The 13,406-nt window shown below is 43.9% G+C and overlaps 2 long non-coding RNA genes across 2 annotated transcripts; one reads left to right on the top strand and one right to left on the bottom strand.

The window, feature by feature from the left end:
* Positions 1–384: 384 nt before the first annotated feature.
* Positions 385–1,714, bottom strand: LOC137333560 (uncharacterized). The gene is made up of 2 exons (XR_010965923.1): positions 1,503–1,714; positions 385–668 (listed from the first exon to the last, which is right to left on the bottom strand). It is a non-coding gene; the product is annotated as an uncharacterized lncRNA (long non-coding RNA).
* Positions 1,715–1,782: 68 nt separating this feature from the next.
* LOC137333559 (uncharacterized) lies at positions 1,783–3,646 on the top strand. The gene is made up of 3 exons (XR_010965922.1): positions 1,783–2,171; positions 2,378–2,455; positions 3,382–3,646. It is a non-coding gene; the product is annotated as an uncharacterized lncRNA (long non-coding RNA).
* The last annotated feature ends 9,760 nt before the right edge of the window (positions 3,647–13,406 follow it).

Raw genomic sequence — 13,406 nt, 5'->3', positions numbered from 1 at the left:
TTTGTACTTTAATACATCTCAGAATTTGAATTTAATGCAACCTATTTTGTGGTGCTCTCTCTTTGAGCAGCTCCCTTGAGTCACAAAGTAGAAACATGCCCCTATTCTCCCACCTCCCATCAGAGATTGAAGCTGCGGGAACCCTCCTCGCCCACGAGTCCTAATACAGAAGCAAGGATATCATCGAATCATTCACTCCATCATTCCCCACACCACTCCATAACCTCATGATTTAGCCTCTTCCATGAGTCTGCACCAGATGCAGTGTGGTTTTAAGGCATCATTTCATGCAATATGCCTTGTTTAGGTTCTAACTCTTTCCCCACACATTGTGTTGCCATTAGGAATATTGCATACTTCACAAAGAGAACGGAACTTATCACGGGACTTGAAATTGTTTTTTTTATTTACTGACACCAAAAATGATACGTTCAAAAACAATTAATTCACTTTTCATTAAATACACAATATAAATACACAACTGATCAGGACACACATCCTGAGGACATGCGGCTTGTTTAATACAGTATATATGGACAATAATTTATATATTGTGCCTGAAGGGCCAGTTGTTCAGGAGCAGCAGCTACATTTGTCGGAGGTTTTCCCTTTGCACACACAGCCATTGGCGCAGTTAGTGCATCCGGCAGGACAGCAAGAGCAGCAACCTGAGAGAGGAGAGGGAAAAGGCAGAAATCAGTAACAATGAATCATTCACTGAAACACCCACAGACCCTTCCATTACAGCACTGAGCTCCTCCCTAATAAACTAATCTGTGTCACATCTCCAAGTAACCCGTCTGAAAATGCCCCACCTCAGAAGCCCTACCTGTCAGTCTGTCAGTTGCTGTATTTGTGGTAAGATTTGGGACCTTGTGATATCATCAGTCTGTCCCACCCACTGTTAATTTACTTCAAAAGCAGAAAATAGGGGGCATCACAGTCACTGTACTGCCCATTGCAGCTGCCTGAAGATCAGAGCAATAACCCAACCAGATGCCATGGGTTCCATCTGGTCAGTGACCATTCCCAATAAAATGATGGCTCCCTATATTAGGGTTGTTTGCCATTTATTTGATTGTTGTGGATTAACTTATGCATTAGGAGTTGAGGTATGAATCCTTGAAAGAGGGTAAATCTGGTGCAGGTTTAGAGATAGGATTGGGATTAAGGGTGGGGTTTTTTGGTTGGAGGTGTTTCAGGGATAGCATAGCGGATTAGGGTCAGAGTCCTGCAGGTTAGAGTTAGGGTTGGGTTAGGGTTAAGTAAGAGTTAGGTTTAGGGTTAGTGTTAGGATTAGAGTTTACCTTAGGTTTAGGATTCAGCTTAGAGTTAGGGTTAGGGTTAAATTAAATTAAATCCAGACACTGGGAACAAACTGATTGAAGTGAAATCCCGGGGACCTTGTACCTTCACATTCTGTTCCAGTCTGAGTCCTGCCCAGAACCATCAGTCACATAAATACAATGTGAGGGGTTTTAAACAGTCCCACAGTTACTCACTTTTCCGGCAGCGTCCAGCTTTGCTGGTGGGACATCGGCAGTCGGAGCACCTGCAGGTGTTTTCACAGGAGCAGGATCCTGAAAACAGGGAAAACAAACAAATATAAAGACACAGAGTTGGGATTTAAACCCTGAGAAATCCCCACCGTGTGGAGGAGCCCCGGCTCTTTGTCTTTTCTCTAAGTGGAACAATTCTCTGGGACACAGGGAGCTGGGGCTGACCTGGGAGAACAATCTGAAACACAGGAACTAAAAGATATCCAGAGTGAAAAGGGTAAATAAAACCTAAAACAGAAGATGCAGTCCTGGACCCCCCAGACCGTGGGTGTGAAACGTGCTGCAGACGCTCAGACTCACGGTGATCGCACAGGAAATGTTGTGAAATTGCTGTTATTGAGGAATATTTTGGGGTCGTGTTCTGAGTGAAGGAGACGGGTGCAATTCCCACCTGGAACCGCTGATTCACTTCGGTGCTCCGTGTGCATTCTGCCCGGACCGACCCGCCCCTTCCCCGGTTTTGCACCCGATTCCCCGCCGATCACAACCCATAAAATTCGGCTCCGATGCAGCAAACGGCACAAGATCGAGAAACGCTGATTCGGTGACGGCTCCAAACTGAAGAGGAAGTTAGTGAAATGTCTGACTCTAAGGCCTGTGTCTGCCTGGATGGTGAGTGGAGACTAGTCAGTCCTTTCAGCTCAGTGTCCCCGCTCAGTGTCACTGAGGTGGAGCAGGATTGGAGGGGAGGCTGTTTATTAAATTAACTGGAGATCAGAGGGTGACAAAGAGCCGGGGCTCCTCCACACGGTGGGGATTTCTCAGGGTTTAAATCCCAACTCAGTGTCTTTATATTTGTTTGTTTTCCCTGTTTTCAGGATCCTGCTCCTGTGAAAACACCTGCAGGTGCTCCGACTGCCGATGTCTCACCAGCAAAGCTGGACGCTGCCAGAAAAGTGAGTAACTGTGGGACTGTTTAAAACCCCTCACATTGTATTTATGTGACTGATGGTTCTGGGCAGAACTCAGACTGGAACAGAATGGAAAATTACAAGGTCCCCGGGCTTTCATTCCGATCAGTTTGGCTCCAGTGTCGGGAATCACCATAAAACAACCTCTAATTCTAACTCCAACCATAACTAATCATATTCCCAACCCTAACCCTCACTCTAACTCTGAATCTAACTCTATTCCTAACATAGGGAATTGTCACTGATCCGATGGAACCCCACTGAGTCCCGATGGGTGATTGTCCCGATCTTCACGCTGCTCCAGTTGCCAGTTCAGTACCTGAGATGCCCCGTATTGTCCCTCATTGAATTAAATTAACACCGAACGTCACTGTTTCGCTTGTGGTTAAACCAGAACCTCTTCACCTACCAGCGCTTAACCCGCTGCTGCTACATTCCTGTCGGTGCTGTTTTTACCCAGGATTTAAAGCAGCAACTACAGCTTGTATTTATTCAGCGCATTTTGATGTCGAAAAACATCTCAAGGTGTTTCACAGAGGAGAAAGGGAGGGCGCATCGTGAGCAGGGGAACAGCAGCGTTTAATGGAGCTTACAGGAATGGAGTACCAGCCCCTTAAAGGTTCACATGTGAAACAAGCTGGTGGGAAATTCCACCCTGAAGAGTTGATCACTGAACAGTGGGTGGGACAGACTGATGATATCACAAGGTCCCAAATCTTACCACAAATACAGAAGCTGAGAGACTGACAGGTAGGGCTTCTGAGGTGGGGCATTTTCAGACGGATTACTTGGAGATATGACACAGATTAGTTTATTAGGGAGAAGCTCAGTGCTGTAATGGGAGGGTCTGTGGGTGTTTCAGTGAATGATTCATTGTTACTGATTTCTGCCTTTTCCCTCTCCTCTCTCAGGTTGCTGCTCTTGCTGTCCTGCCGGATGCACTAACTGCGCCAATGGCTGTGTGTGCAAAGGGAAAACCTCCGACAAATGTAGCTGCTGCTCCTGAACAACTGGCCCTTCAGGCACAATATATAAAGTGTTCTCCATATGTACTGTATTTTTTTAAAAGCCGCATGTCTTCGGGATGTATGTCCCGATCAGTTGTGTGTTGATGTTATCTCATGAAAAGTGAATTAATTCTTTTTAAAGTATCAGTAAATAAAAAATCTATTTCAAGTCCTGTGATAAGAGCCATTCTTTTTGTGAAGTATGTGATATTCCTAACGACAACATAAGTGTAGGAAAAGAGTTAGAGCCTAAAGACGCCACATTGCATAAAATTATACCTTAAGGCCACATTGCCATCTGGTGCAGTCTCATGGAAGAGGTTGTACCATGTGGTCATGGTGCAGTGTGGGGAATGATGGAGTGAATGATTCAATGGTTTCCTTGTTTCAGTATTAGGATTCATGGGCGAGGACGGTTCTTACAGCTTCAAACTCAAAGCAGCAAATGATGGGAAGTGGGAGAATAGGGGCCTTGTTTCTATTTTGTGACTCGGGGGAGCTGCTCTGTCAAATCAAAGAGGGAGCCCCACAGAGCAGGGGCAGTAAATTCAAATTCTGAAGCACAAAAATTACATAACTCAGTCAGATATTAGTGACATATGCAGACGTGGTTTGAATTACTGATATCTCTAGTACATGAGATTCGAAACATTTTCCTTGTGGACCACATCACTGTGGCTGTGGGCTGCATATTAACCATTACAACACCAAACACTAAAATTGAAGTAAAGCCATCAACTGCCAGTTAATTCTCTACAATCAACAGTCATTGCTTTTAAAGAATAAATCTTTGGCCCTAAATTTATTATGAGTATTCTGATTCTTTGTCAAATAGAGAGCTTTCTACACATTTCCTCAATAATATGTTCAGGAAAGATCGGGAAGGAAAGAAAGGAGGGGGCTGGGTGGCAGTTTTGATTAAGGAGAATATTGCAGTGCTGGAGAGAAAGGATGTCCTGGAGGGGTCAAAGACAGAACCTATTTGGTTAGAGTTAAGAAATAATAGAGGTGCCATTACACTACTGGGGGTAGTCTATAGACCACCAACTAGTGGGAAGGGTATAGAGGAGCAAATTTGCAGGGAAATTACAGAGATATGCAAGAACCATAGAGTAGTCATAATGGGGGACCTCAACTATTCTAATATGGACTGGGATAGTAATAGTGTAAGGGACAAAGAGGGGGAGGAATTTTTGAAGTGTATTCAGGAGAACTTCCTTGAATAGTACGTTTCCAGCCCAACGAGGAAGGAGGCATTGCTGGATCTGATCATAATCTTCCAATCATCCTTAAATATGAGAATTACAAATGTTACACCCTTGTCCAAAAAAGGATGTAAGGATAAACCAAGCAACTACAGGCCAGTCACTTTAACCTCGGTGGTGGGGAAACTTCGAGAAATGATAATCCAGGACAAAATTAACAGTCACTTGGAAAAGTGCAGAATAATGCAGGAAAGCCAACATGGATTTGTTAAAGGCAAATTGTGTTTAACTAACTTGATTGAGTTTTTTGATAAGGTAACAGAGAGGGTTGATCAGGGCAATGCGGTTGATGTGTATATGGACTTCCAAAAGGTGTTTGATAAAGTGCCGCAAAATAGGCTTGTCATCAAAGTTGAAGCTCATGGAATAAAGGGGGCAGTGGCAGCATGGATACAAAATTAGCTCAGTGACAGGAAACAGAGAGAAGTGATGAACAGTTGTTTTTTGAACTGATGGGAGGTATACAGTGGTGTTCCCCAAGGGTCGGTCCTAGGACCATTGCTTTTTTTGATATATATTAATGATTTGGACTTGGGTGTACAGGGCATAATTTCAAAATTTGCAGATGACACAAAATTTGGAAGTGTAGTGAACAGTGAGGAGAATAGTGATAGACTTCAAGAGGATATAGACAGGCTGGTGGAATTGGCGGACACGTGGCAGATGAAATTCAACGCAGAAAAGTGTGAAGTGATACATTTCGGTAGGAAGAATGAGGAGAGGCAATATAAACTAAAGGGGTACAGGAACAGAGAGATCAAGGGTAATATGTGCACAAATCATTGAAGATGGCAGGGCAGGGTAAGAAAGCCATTAAGAAAGCATACGGGATCCTGGGCTTTATAAATAGAGGCATAGACTACAAAAGCAAAGAGGTTATGATTTGGCCACAGCTGGAGTATTGTGTCAAGTTCTGGGCACCACACTTTATAGGAAGGATGTGAAGGCCTTAGAGAGGGTGCAGAAGAGATTTGTTTCTGTTACATGCAAAGACTGGAGAAGCTGAGGTTGTTCTCCTCAGAGCAGAGAAGGTTGAGAGGAGATTTGATAGAGGTATTCAAAATCGTCAATGGGGCTGGCCGGAGTAGAGAGAGAGAAACTATTCCCATTGGCGGAGAGGTCAGGAACCAGAGGATATAGATTGAAGGTGATTGGCAAAAGAACCAAAGGCGACATGAGAAAAAGCTTTAATGCACAGCGAGTGGTTGTGATCTGGAATTCACTGCCTGAGGGGGTGGTGGACGCAGATACAATCGTGGCTTTCAAAAGTGAACTGGATCAATACTTGAAGGGAAAGAATTTGCAACGCCACGGAGATAGGGTGGGAGAGTGGGACTAGTTGGATTGCTCTTGCAGAGAGCCAGCACAGACTCAACGGGCCGAATAGCCTCCTTCCATGCTGTAACCATTCTATGATTTCATGATTCTAATATTTTATAGGGTACATTTTACAAATTTGCTCTTCCTACATGGAGCTTCACCTGATGGGAGCACTTATTGAGAATTTGGCTGTGCATTGTCCTCCCACAATTTTCCATTCAGTACAATAAAAATACAAAGGAAGCTGGAAGAGATATTTATGTCTTGATATAATTCATGGGGGAGAGCAGAAGATCAGAAATCTCCCCCAGCTAGAGCTCAGAATCTTCCGTGGAACAATGTGGGAAGGCTGGTGGTTTCAAAGTTTCGAACTGATGGGAGAGGGTTGTGACTGCTGCAGATACTTTATGCACTAAATACTCAACACCCACTTAACGGAGTGACCTCTAACTTGTCTGAATATTTGTGTAATGAAAAATGTCCACATGCAAGGCTCTTGTTCAACCACAGCAAAGGCTGCCAAATCAGAATGGCACAGGTTAACATGTCCAGATATAATACACAATGGTGCTGATAGTGTGTGTGTGTGTGTGTGTGTGTGTGGTGAGGGCAGGGGGCGGGGGGGGCAGCTGTTGAGAAAATCATTACTGGGACTCAATGTCCTGTAGGGCACTGAGGTCGAACATATCTGCAGGCACATTTCCAAATGATGGGAGAGAATTATTAGTGGTCAGGATGTATGTCACTAATATTCAGGATTCAGATATTGAATACTAAATCCCACCCCCACTATTTGAGGAATATATTTGCTGAATTTGGAGTATCTAGCTATGTACACTAAAGGGTGTTAGACCAATCTTCACCCTTTTTCTTGACACATATACGTAGAAAGTCGACTAAAATCTACCATTTACTTCAGAGGATGATAAGATTCCTGCGTTAGCGTGCCTTTGAGCCATCTTACGAACACACGAATTAAAAGCAGGAGTAGGCCATTCGGCCCCTCGAGCCTGCTCTGCCATTTGATAAGATCATGGCTGATTTGATTGCGACCTCAACCCTACTTTCCCGTCTACCTACTATAACCTTTGACTCCCTTGTTAATCAGGAATCTATCCAGCTCAGCCTTAAATATACAGTAAGTACCCAGTCCAATCACCAATCCATCACAGCACAATACTAAGTTATATTAGTTAACATCTTTTTTTCAGAGGTTTCAAGGACATAGACAGACACAGAGATGCTTTAACCATTATTACATTATTTAACAAGGTCGGTGAAAGAGATTAGATAATTATAGGCACAATTGTGAATTAAGTGAATCCTAATATTTTAACATTAGCTGCATTCTCTTGTTTATAACTTAGCAACGTTATGTTCAATGTCTAAGGTTACAACATGGCTTAGGAAGGTTACATTTACAGTCTATATTCAACACATCATTGATAAATACTGAGCTTTGAATGTTAATGCTATCCCTCTCTGATATACACACAGGCTTATGACTTTGGCTTTCTAGTAGCTCAGTACTTTGTGCAATGAATGTTATTACTTCCTCTGCGATGCTCAGCTTCACCTTTGGGGATGCCTGTAGCACGTTGCCTCTGTGGTCATTGTCTTCCTTTGTCAGTTGCATTCTTGTCCAATATTAACTAAAACGGTACGTATGTCTTTCTTTATATTGTTATACTGTTATTTTACTCACACACTCAAAGTTATGAGCAATTAAATAATAAGTATGATACATTTTACAAGTTTACTTCTGTCAGGTTAATTAATCAGCCTTCCCTAACCTTCCATTTTTCACTTTCAGCACCATCTCTAGATTAGAGACCATTCTCCTAAATATTTCTCCACAGAACGATTCGGTTTATTCTCTTTCTACCAGCTCTCAAAATCTTCCAGTTTAGACTGGCCAAGCATAACTGTTCATATGATTATTTCAGAAAGCAAATGCAACTTATGCGCACATGACTAATAGTGACCAACCAAGGTCTCATTCAAATGGGCAGACATGTAAAGCAGCTCGAATACTCACAATTTAAGTATCTTTGTGCAGACCAGGCCTTTCAATCAGGTGCTCTAAAATCTAACTCTTCCAGCACCTAAATTACATCATGAAAGCCATCTTCTGATAATATTGTCTTCTTAAAATCATCTCTGTTTATTTGATGATTGTTTGCTCCCACATTATGACACAAGAAGTTTTAGATTTTCAGTCTTAACAGATTTAGCACCATGTGGATCCAGGGTTAATTAGCACCATTTAGTGTCTGTCTTTCTGTGTGACTGTTGCATCTTCTCTGTGAGAGCTTGCTCCATCTCCCAGAATCCCAGTATTAATCATTTTTGCTGCCAAAAGAGGAACACACTTGCATTGATCTGGAAACCTTTTTATAGTTCAGAAAGCTCTCAAAATGCTTTGCTCTACCAACCATGTCTTTTTTTAAAGACCAGTGACTGTTCTTAGTTAAGCAACCACAGGATCCATTATACACACAGCATGACCGACAAACAGCAATGAGAGGAATGACCAATTAATCTATTTTGGTTGGTTGAGGAACATTGGGCAGGACACCAAAGCAACTGCCTGCTCTTCTGTCAATAGTGCCAAGGAATAGAATCATAGAAAGTTACGGCACAGAAGGAGGCCATTTGGCCCATCATGCCTGTGCCAGCCGAAAAAGAGCTATCTCGGTTAGTCCCACTTTCCAGCACTTGGATCATAGCCCTATAGGTTACTGCACTTCAAGTGTACATCCAAGTACTTTTTAAATGTGTTGAGGGTTCCTGCCTCTACTACCCTTTCAGGCAGTGAGTTCCAGGCCCCCACCATCCTCTGGGTGAAAAAATTTCTCCTCAGCTCCCTTCTAATCCTTCTACCAATTACTTTAAATCGATGGCCTCTGGTCACTGACCACTCTAATAAGGGAAATAGGTCCTCCCTATCCACTCTATCTAGTCCCATCATAATTTTACAATCCTCACTAAAATGTCCCCTCAGCCTCCTTTGTTCCAAAGAAAACAACCCCAGCCGATCCAATCTTTTCTCATAGCTAAAATTCTCCAGCCCTGGCACCATCCTCGTAAAATTCCTTTGTACCTTCTCTCGTGCAATTTCATCTTTCCTGTAACGTGGTGATCAGAACTGTATGTAGTACTCAAGCTGTGGCCTAACTAGTGTTTTATACAGTTCTAGCATAACTTGCCTGGTCTTATATTCTATGCCTCGGCCAATAAAGGGAAGTATCTCGTATGCCTTCATAACCATCTTATCTACCTGTCCTACTACCTTCAGGGATCTGTGGACATGCACTCCAAGGTCCCTTTGTTCTTCTACACCTCTCAGTATCCTTTCAATTATTTTGTACTCCCTTGCCTTCTTTGCCCTCCCCAAAGCATTACCTCATACTGCTCTGGATTGAATTCCATTTGCCACTTTTCTGCCCATCTGACCAGCCCATTGATATCTTCCTGAAGTCTACAGTTTTCCTCCTCACTATCAACTACATGGCCAATTTTTGTATCATCTGCAAACTTCTTCATCAAGCCCCCTACATTCAAGTCCAAATCATTAATATATACCAAAAAAGCAAGGGACCTAGTACTCAGCTTTGCGGGACCCCACTTGAAACAGCCTTCCATTCGTAAAAACACCCGTCAACCTTTGCTTCTTGCCACTGAGCCAATTTTGGATCCAACTAGCCACTTTCCCTTGGATCTCATGGGCTTTTACTCTTTTGACCAGTCTGCCATGTGGCACCTTGTCAAAAGCCCTGCTAAAATCCATATACACGACATCAAACACATTACTCTCATCGACCCTCCTTGTTAACTGCTCAAAGAATTCAATCAAGTTGGTCAGACACGACCTTCCGTTAACAAATCTATGCTGACTGTCCTTGATTAACCCGTGCCTTTCTAAGTGACGATTTATACTGTCCCTCAGAATCAATTCCAATGATTTGCCCACCTCCAAGGTTGGACTGACAGGTGTATAATTATTCGGCCTATCTCTTTCTCCCTTTTTAAACAACGGTACAATGTTAGCAGTCCTCCAATCCTCCGGCACCATGCCTGCAGTCAAGGAGGATTGGAAATTGATGGTCAGAGCCTCCGCTATTTCCTCCCTTGCTTCTCTTAACAGCCGAGGATACACTTCATCCGGGCCTGGTAATTTATCTACTTTCAAAGATGCTAATCCCCTTAATACTTCCTCTCTCATCCAATATTTCACACTCCTCCTCTGTAACGACAACCCCTGCATGGTCCCCTACTTTTGTGAAAAAGACGTAAAGTATTCATTAAGAACCATAGCCACGTCGTCCACCTCCACACATAGATTACCTTTTTAGTCTCTAATAGGCTCCACTCTTTCCCTGGTTCTCCTCTTGCTCTTTATGTATTTACCAAACATTTTTGTGTTTTCTTTCATTTTACTTGCCAGTATTTTTTCATGCCCTCTATTTGCTTTACGAATTTCGTTTGTAATTTCACCCTTGTACTTTCTAAACTCCTCTAGGCTTTCTGCAGTATTGAGCTCTTGATGTCTGACATAAGTTTACCTTTTTTGCCTTATCTTACCCTGTATGTTCCTTGTCATTCTGGGGGCTCTAGATTTTTCTTTATGGGAACATGTTCACTCTGAGCCCCTTGAATCTCCCCTTTGATTGCCTCCCACTGCTCTGACACTGATATACCTTCAAGCAGCTGTTTCCAGTCCAATTTTGCTAACTCACATCTCAGCTTAGTAAAATTGGCCTTTGCCCAATTTAGAACTTTTACTCCTATTCTATCTTTTCCTTTTCCATAACTATGCTAAATCTAACTGAATTATGATCACTACCAGCAAAATGCTCTCCCACTGATACTCCTTCCACCTGCCCAGTTTCATTCCCTAAAACTAAATCCAGAACTGCACCCCCCACCCACCGCCCCCCCCCCAACCCACCCTGTTGGGTTTGCTACATACTGGCTAAAAACATTCTCCTGATTGCTATTTAAGAATTCTGCACTCCATATACCTTTTGCACTGATTGTATCCCAGTTAATATTAGGGTTGTAAAAATCCCTAATGTTACTGCCCTATTGTTTTTGCACTTCTCAGAAATTTGCCTACATATTTGCTCTTCTATCTCCCTCTGACTGTTTGGGGGTCTATAGTACACTCTCAGCAGTGTGACTTCCCTCTTTTTTTCTTTAGCTCAAACCATATGGCCTCATTTGATTATCCTTCTAACACATCAACCCTCCTCACAGCTATAATTGTTTCTTTAGCCAATATTGTCCCCGCCTCCTTTTTATATCCCCCTTTCTATCTCGTCTGAAAATCCTGTAAAAAGGAATGTTGAGCTGCCATTCCTGCCCTGTTTATGCCATGTTTTGGTAATAGCTATGATATCATACTTCCACATAACCATTTGTGCCCTTAGCTCATCTGCCTTATTCACCATATTCCTTGCCTTGAGGTAAATACTGCCAAAATCCTTTGTTGTCTGATTTCTAACCTTTCTTTCCAATGCCTTCCAAACACATTTACTAATTTTCTGCCTTCCATTTCCAGCTCTGCTTCTCTCCCTTCTGAATCTACGCTCAGGTTCCCATCCCCCTGTGAAGCTAGTTTAAACCCTCCCCCACAGCACTAGCAAACCTCCCTTCGAGGATATTGGTCCCGGCCCGGTTGAGGTGCAACCCATCCGGCTTGTACAGGTCCCACCTCCCCTGAACTGGTCCCAGTGCCCCAGGAATCTAAAGCCCTCCCTCCTGCACCATTTCTCGAGCCACGCATTCATATTCTCTGTCCTCCTACTTCTATACTCGCCACTGCGTGGCACCGGGAGTAATCCGAAGATTCCGAACATTGAAGTCCTGATTATTAATCTCTTTCTTAACTCCTTAAAATCTGCCTGCAGGACATCATCCCTCTTTCTACCTGTGTCGTTGGTACCGATGTGGACCACGACCTCTGGCTGTTCACCCTTCCCCTCAAGAATGTTCTGCAGCCGCTCAGTGAAATCCTTGACCCTGGCACCAGGGAGGCAACATACCATCCTGGAATTTTGGCTGTGGCTGCAGAAACGCCGATCTTTTCCCCTAAATATCGAATCCCCTATCACTATTCCTCTCCTGACATTTCTCCTCCCCCCCAGTACAGCTGAGCCACCCATGGTGCTGTGGACTTGGCTCAGGAACCCTCCACCCACATCAGTATTCAGAACTGGACACTGGTTAGAGAGCGAGATGTCCTCAGGGGACTCCTGCTCTACCTGCCTGGTCTTCCTTGTCTGTCTGCAGTCACTCAGTCCCTCTCTGCCTGCACTCTCTTAAGCTGTGTGGTGACCACCTCCTGAAACGTGCTATCCACGAAAATCTCAGCCTCGCGGACGCCAGCTGTTGTTCAAGCTCCGAAGCCCGGATGCTCTGCTCTTCCAGCTGATGACACTTCCTGCACCTGTGGTTGTCCAGGATACGGGCGCCGTCCTTGAGTTCCCGTGTGGAACAGGATGTGCTTTCGACGGGACTGAGGTGCCCTGCCAGGCCTCGATTTATTATATTATTAACTAAACTTAACCAAAATAAACTTAAGACTTAAAAAAAAACTCACCAAAAAAAGAACACTCACCAGTTACTCACCAATCAGCTCCTTCCCTTGCGCTGACGTCATTTCAGGTGTTTTTTCACATCTCTCCCCGCTCGTGCTCCACTCTCTCTCTCCACCTTTTATCACTGATCACACGCTCCGCTCTCTCTCTCCTCTCTCTCCACCTTTTATCACTGATCACACGCTCCACTCTCTCCTCTCTCTCTCCACCTTTTATCACTGATCACACGCTCCACTCTCTCCTCTCTCTCTCCACCTTTTATCACTGATCACACGCTCTGCTCTCTCCTCTCTCTCTCCACATTTTATCACTGATCACACGCTCTGCTCTCTCCTCTCTCTCTCCACCTTTTATCACTGATCACACGCTCCACTCTCTCCTCTCTCTCTCCACCTTTTATCACTGATCCCACGCTCCGCTCTCTCTCTTTCTCCTCCTTTTATCACTGATCACACGCTCCACTCTCTCCTCTCTCGCTCCTCCTTTTATCACTGATCCCATGCTCCGCTCTCTCTCTTTCTCCTCCTTTTATCACTGATCCCACGCTCTGCTCTCTCTCTTTCTCCTCCTTTTATCACTGATCCCATGCTCCGCTCTCTCTCTCTTTCTCCTCCTTTTATCACTGATCCCATGCTCCGCTCTCTCTCTCTCTCCTCTCTCGCTCCTCCTTTTATCACTGAACCCATGCTCTGCTCTCTCTCCTCTCTCGCTCCTCCTTTTATCACTGTCATGTTGTTCCTAT

The sequence above is a fragment of the Heptranchias perlo genome, chromosome 16, assembly GCF_035084215.1.
Source record: "Heptranchias perlo isolate sHepPer1 chromosome 16, sHepPer1.hap1, whole genome shotgun sequence".
NCBI lineage: Eukaryota > Metazoa > Chordata > Chondrichthyes > Hexanchiformes > Hexanchidae > Heptranchias > Heptranchias perlo.
Note: the sequence above shows the minus strand (reverse complement) of the source record. Positions and strands in the feature narration are given on the sequence as shown.